Raw genomic sequence first — 7,160 nt, forward strand, 5'->3', positions numbered from 1 at the left:
CATCTGACCCTGAGATTTCCTTGTAACTCACACCAAATGGATGAGCAAGAAAAAGACCCACCATTATTTGAGAAGGCATTTGTAGGTTAAGCCTAGATGGTTGATTTGTTACCCAAATCCTGGTGTCCATTCTGGTGACTCTTACACGCAAATGGATGAATTGGAAAATGGTGCACCATTTTGTGATTTCCTAGTAACTCTCGCACTCAAATGGATGAACAAAAAAGCTCCACCATGATGTGAGAAGACATTTGTAGGTTAAACTGAGATGACTGATTTGTTACCCAAATACTGGTGGCTATTCTGGTGACTCTTATGCTCAAATAAATGAGTGAAAAAAGTGGTCTGCCATTTTGTAAAAAAGCAATTGTAGGTTAGACTGAAATGAATTGATTCATTAGCCCAATCTTGGTGGCTAATCTAATGTTACAATTTAGATATTCAGAAACAGAGCTATAAAGAAGGAATTTTGTATATGGAGCAAATATCACAAATTGGGCTGGGACAGATGGCAAAAAGGCTCACACTGGGGTAGGAGGATGGGGAGCGTGGTAGGGACCAATCTGTTGTGAGAGAAAGAGACCCCCAAGATGCTAGGAAGCCCCTACTAGTGGGTTGCCCTCCACTTCTTGCCCCAATGAGTCAAGGAAGAGGGTTGTTTGAAGCTTCTTATTTAAACCAATCTAACAACAAAATTAATTATTAAGAATGGTTTTTTCTTCATACTAAGCATCAAGGAAGCATAATTACTGGAGATATAGTGGGGCTGGAGGTGGAGTGACAACCCTTTTAGCAAATAGACAAATGCTTTTGAGAAAGGAGCTGAAAAAGAGCTATTCTTGACTCCTCTAGATCTGTTTCTTTACTAGAGCAGGTAAGTGTCTCAAGTCAGGAAGACTCAGCATCCTGAGTGTAAATCTGGCCTCAGATGCTTACTAGCTATGTTTCCTTGGGTAAGTCATTTCACCCTTTTGGCCTCAGTTTCCTCATATGTAAAATGAACTCGAGAAATAGATGGTAAACCATTCCAGTATCTCCACCAAGGAAACTCCAAGTGAGGTCACAAAAAGTCAGACATGACTAAGATGACTGAAGAGAACAGAATCACTGTACTACATAGCTGGCCTAATTTATTGTTTGAGGACCTTAGTTCAGATCCTGGCTCTGTTTGAGTGCTCTCTTGGTGACCTTGGGTTTATTGTTTACACTCTCAAGGATGTGTGGCAAGGGATGATTGAGTTTGACAGTTTAGGCCTTCTACTTCTGCTCATTTCAGTCAAAAGTGATAAAAGGCCCAGAATGTAGAGGTGACCCTCGTGAAGGAGGATAAGGCCAAGAGTCACACAGCCATGGAGAGATTGTGATCTGTATCATTAGAGGGTATATTCAGGTCAAGAACATCATCTATCTGCATAAAATGAGCATCAGAGAAAATGATCTATAAGAATCCTCAAAGAAATCCTGGTCTTGATCAAATTTCTTTTATTTTTTAACTCTTATCTTTTATCTTAGCATCAATACTGTGTATTGAGTCTAAAGCAGAAGAGTGGTAAGGGCTAGGCAATGGGGATTAAATGACTTGCCCAGGGTCACCCAGCTGAGAAATGTTGGAGTTCGGATTTGAACCCAGGACCTCCTATCTCCAGGCTTAACTAGTTGCCTCCTTAGACTAATGTTGAGCTTTGACTAAAATTCTTGCTTGATCACTGCTGCCTGAATTATTTTTAGTTTTGATCCTGATTTTTGGAGTACTGAGCCTTGACACTTCCTAAATCATCATATAAATAGCACATATGATATTCATACCTACTTATAGAAGCAGCTTCTTGTCTGTGCTCTTTTTTTCTACCACATTGTGTCCTTTGGACACAGTCAGATCTTAAGGTGGGAAGAAATCAGGAATGTCACTGTTGCCTCTCCCCATTTTGCCTCCTTTTGGCCAGAGTATATTCCAAGCCTTTGGGAGTCTCAAGAAGCTCATACAACAGAGATGCACATGGCCCAGGGATGGACTTGAAGAATAGATAACAACCCCTTGAATAGTTTGTGAGCCTGAAAGTAGATGCGTGGCCACCAAAAACCAGAGGCAGGCAGCCTTAGTTTCTTTTTAGGCTGTGACCTGAAAAGGACCACATGGAAGAACCTTTGTGGTAGATCAGAGGAGAGATCATTGCCCTGTCACTCTGGAGACTCGGGCTTTGAACCTGCCTTCTTCCCATTGAATGACCTCACAGAGTTGGCAATATCCCAAAGGACCGAGTTAGTTCATGGATGACCTGTTCTGCTATGACTAATATCAGTTTACTTGATCTGTCCCAGGATGAAGCTAGCAAATACAGATGGTCGTTTTGTACCTGTTTTATTTTTTCTTAGATGATGTATATTGCTCAAGTCTTCCCATCATTGAGGAATTCTTAGTAGCATCATCTAAGGGGCTGAGCTCACATCTATCTCCCTTTCCTATGGTTTGGTTAATTTCCATATATCACAGTAGGTAGGGTTCAGCTGAGTTATGAGGGGAAAAGAGTACTTTAGGCACTGTGGCTAATGACAGGTCTACAGAAAGGTGAAACTGATGGGCTCTAACTTGAGCTTCTCCAATATTAAGCCGTCTTTTATGATTTGTAGCATCCTAACACACTTAGGGAAGCTTTATGTGACTTCCCTGACTCATAAACATTTAAGATTGATGATGAAATGACCGAGGAGAGAAGGGAAAAATAGAACTATCCTTTCTTTATAGGTGTGGGGGTATAGCTCAGGGGTAGAGCATTTGACTGCAGATCAAGAGGTCCCTGGTTCAAATCCAGGTGCCCCCTAGAAATAAATTCTTCTTTTAAAAAAATGAGAATATGGCTTTGATTTTATTTCTTCCATATATTATGGCCAGTTGAATATCATCAGAAATCTGGTATCTTCCTTATGGATGTCATGTGAGTTGACATTACTTTCCTTTCAGGATTTAACACTAATTATAATCTAGATCATAGCCCTGATCTTGCTCCCACTCTTCAGGCAGATCCTAGAATTGGGCACATATGAGAATAGATTAGCTTGTGTTAGTTAGATCCTCAGCTTCTACCTGACCTTCTGTCCCCACTGAATCTGCTAGGTCTCAGTAAGATGGTGAAGAGTTAAAATTTTGATTATTCTGTCTTCCTAATCTTTGAGATCAGTTTTTCAGGTGAAAACTTGGGCAAATGAGAGTCAGGGTATTTTGAATTGGAGAAATTTTAAGTCTGGAACAAAAAGTACTTCTTTTGTCTATAAAATGATGAGTTGGATTAGATGGTTTAGTACTATCTCGCCAATATCAAATGATCCTAAGGGTAATCGGCATATGGGATATGTTATTATGCTTAGAGGAAACCATGGAGTGCAAAGACCTTGGGTCAAGTCCTAGGTTTCATAGCTGGGTGATTTTTCATCTCCAGTTTACCCTGCAGATAGTTTATAGACAATATATACAGTTGTTTGCATGTCTTCCCCCCCATAGGAATGTGAGCTCCTTGAAAGAAGGGGATGGATGTTTTTTCCCTGGCTTTAAATCCCCATTCTTAGCATAGGGCCTGGCACATAGGAAGTGCTGGCTCACTTGACAACTAAGTCTCTGAGCCCAAGTTTTCTCTCTTATAAAAAAGGCACAAGCCAGGTAGCTCAGTGGATAGAGTGACAAACCTGGAGATGGGAGGTCCTGGGTTTAAATATGATCTCAGACAATTCCTGCCTGGGTGACCCTGGGCAAGTCACTTAACTCCCATTCCCTAACCCTTACTGTTCTTTTGCCTTGGAACCAATACATAGTACTTATTCTAAGAAAGAAGGTAAAGGCTTTTAAAAAGTTAAATTAAAAAAATGGGGGGGGACTAATAATACTTATATGTCTTGCAGAATTATTGGGAGGCTACATAAATCCTAACTATTATTGCTGTAGAGTTGGAAAACATTTCACTTTTTAATATGATGAATTATAGCTGGCTGGAGTGATATAGACATGAGAAATGATTTCCATTAGATTGTGAGCTCCTTTTGAAGGTAAGGGTTATCTGTTGCCTTTCCCTGTATCCCTGGGACTTAAGCACAATGCCTGGCACACCACAAGTGCTTAATGGATTGATGGACTGAAATGATCTATAGTTATGGGACAAATGTGATTTATGTGACTATGAACAAAAGATGAGAATTTGGTTAACTGTAAGTGAAGGGTTTCTTTGAAAAGAAAGTCCAAGTTCTGAATCCAGATAGATAAGAAGTAAAAGGACAGATTTTAGAATGATATCAGCTCCGTTTGAAGCTAGACATGATGGATTTTATACTTGCCCTTAAGGAGTAAGTCTACTTGAGCTAGAAGGAGACTTGGAAGCATAGAATCAGAGAAATCATCCGGATCAACCAATTTGGTTGTGATGTCATGCCCAGTGAAATGTTCTTGACGATCAGAGTTATTCATCTTGGCTTAGCCCTGGAAATATCTATTTAACACTGGAGCTACAGCTATCAAAGAGGTTTTATGGATGGATCTTGGGACAAAAGGAAGACACGGATGTTTGCAGTTCCAGAGTTATGAGATGCATTGAGAGCACACAGATTTTTCTCACTCATGAACCCACTTGACAGGTTTCTTTTATAAGGATCTACCTACTCTCCTCCCAAGACACCAAGTTCATTGGTGGTAGAGTACGACACAGTTTAGGTACATATTTTAATGTTATTTATTGTTAATGTGCTTCTTTCATGAGTATTTTTATTATATCTTTTGCCTTGTTGCCAAGTAAATGGTTATTCTTTTTTAAAAAATTCTATTTAATTGATTAATTAAGAAAATTTTTCCATGGTTACATGATTCATGTTCTTTCCCTCCTCTACTCCCCCCTCCCATAGCCAATGTGCAATTCCACTGGGTTTTACATTATCATTGATCAAGACCTATTTCCATATTGTTAATATTTGTACTAGGGTGATCATTTAGAATCTATATATCCCAATCATATTCCCATCGACCCATGTGATCAAGCGGGTGTTTTTCTTCTGTGTTTCTACTCCCACAGTTCTTCCTCTGAATGTGGATAGTGCTCTTTCTCGTAAGTTAAAGGGTTATTCTTAAGTAACAAAAGTGCCATCATTATAAGTATCCAATGTGTATAAATGGAGATGCATCAATGGGAATTCAAGAGTTAAAACAGCATGTAGAGGGAGTGTATTTCTCCACCACTAGGTTATCTCTAGACCGTGAGGGAATTTGAAAATAACTGTGATTGTGATATTGTCTGAAAACCTAGGCTTGACAGTATAAGAGCAGGTTTGAGTGACTGAGCCTGACCTGAGATTGTATAGGGGTGTCTATGTGCCCATGTGAGATATGCAGCTACTCTATGTCCCCATTATATTCACACATTTAAGTATTGTGATTTTGGGGGGCTGATAATAACTACATAACACTGGGCTAGCCTTGTTGACTTCTTTCCTTCTTCCTTTAAAAAAAATTATTGCCAAAGAATTATACTTTAGTCATTTACCACTTCAAACTGCTCCTAAAATTCCTGGAATTAAGAAGTCTCATCTTCCTAAATTCAAATCTGACTTGATATTTACTAGCTGCATGACCTTGGGCAGGTCACTTAATGCTGCCTCAGTTTCCTCATTTGTAAAATGAACTAGAGGAGGAAATGGTAAACCACTGCAGTATCTTTGCCAAGAAAATCCCAAATGGGGTTACAAAATGTTTGATGGGACTGAAAAATGACTGAACAACAACAACAGGCTTGTTGGTGGATCTTTCCTTAATAGACTATAACAGACTATAACTATTTCCTTAACAGAGTATAACAGCTGGAGTGTTATACTCAGTCCTGGACACTTTGGTTTAAAAAAGTCATTGATAAACAGGAATGTCCAGATGAGGGCAGCCAGGGTGGAGAAGGACCTTGAGTCCATGACGGCTCTTCTGAAAAGTCCTCTTAAGCCACGTAGTTGGCTCTATTCAGGCTACTTGTGGAGTTGCTCCTGCACATTAGCAAGTCAACCCCTCCTAATTTATAGGACCATCCCTCCTCTGAGCAGCCCTCTTCCTAGGCACCATTTGCCTGGCTCTATATCTAGCTTTTCTGTTTTACTAGGGAAGGGACAGATTTGAATAGATTAAGCCCAATCCCAGCTTTCCCAGGCTAAATAGCCACTTGTCCACCTGTAGTTTGAATATTTAATAATCCTCATGAGTCTGTTGGCTGGCAAGCCAACTGGAAGGATGGGCAATAGAGGGATGCTATTCTCACATGGCTAGAGGGGGCATTGCAAATCAGGACGTAGCACCTTTGGCACCACAAATCACAAGATTATTTTGGTGAAGGATTTGGTTGATCAACCAATGAGACCCCCAACCGGAATTTTGAAATGGATTTCAGCAGACATGTTCCTTTTTCTGTTTGCTTCCCTTGTCCTTTTCTGGACTTAGAGCAGAAGACTAGGATGGAATTCCTACTTTGATATTGTGTGATCTTGGGGAAGACATCCTCTCTGAAGCCTCAGTTTCCTCATCTATAAGATGGGGACAACAATACTTGAGCTAAACTGATAGGGTTGTGAAGGAAATGCCCTGGAAATGTTAGAGCAGTAAATAAATGTGTGTAGTCCATATTGTGTTTGTTTTTGTTCCATCATTTCCAAATGTTTTTGAACTCATTTGGGGATTTCTTTTTTTTAAGTTATGGAAAATTTTATTTAATGAATTAATAATGAATACTTTTCCATGATTACAAGATTCATGTTCTTTCCCTTCCCTCCCCCAATCCTTTCTGTAACCACTGCACAATTCCTCTGGGTTTTACATGTGTCATTGATCAAGATCTATTTCCATATTATTGATATTTGTATTAGGGTGATCCTTTAGAGTCTATATCTCATTTGAGTATTTCTTGGCAAAGATACTGGCTTAACATTTCCTTCTATGGCTCATTTGACAGGCGAGGAAACCAAGGCAAAAAGGATTAAGTGACTTGACCAGGGCCACCTAGCTAGTAAGTGTTTGGGATCAGTTTTTTAAAAAAAATTATTTCTATTTTTAATTTTTTCCCATTGTTTCATGATTCTTGTTCTCTCCTTCTCTTCCTTCTTCCCTCCTCCCCCATCTGATAAGCAATTCCACTGGGTTATACATGTGTTAT

At 39.6% G+C, this 7,160-nt stretch overlaps 1 non-coding gene across 1 annotated transcript; it reads left to right on the forward strand.

Annotated features, from left to right (window-relative positions):
• The first annotated feature begins 2,747 nt into the window (after positions 1-2,747).
• TRNAC-GCA (transfer RNA cysteine (anticodon GCA)) lies at positions 2,748-2,819 on the forward strand. The gene has a single exon. It is a non-coding gene; the product is annotated as a tRNA-Cys (tRNA).
• Positions 2,820-7,160: the final 4,341 nt, after the last annotated feature.

This window comes from Monodelphis domestica, chromosome 5 (genome assembly GCF_027887165.1).
Source record: "Monodelphis domestica isolate mMonDom1 chromosome 5, mMonDom1.pri, whole genome shotgun sequence".
Lineage (NCBI taxonomy): Eukaryota > Metazoa > Chordata > Mammalia > Didelphimorphia > Didelphidae > Monodelphis > Monodelphis domestica.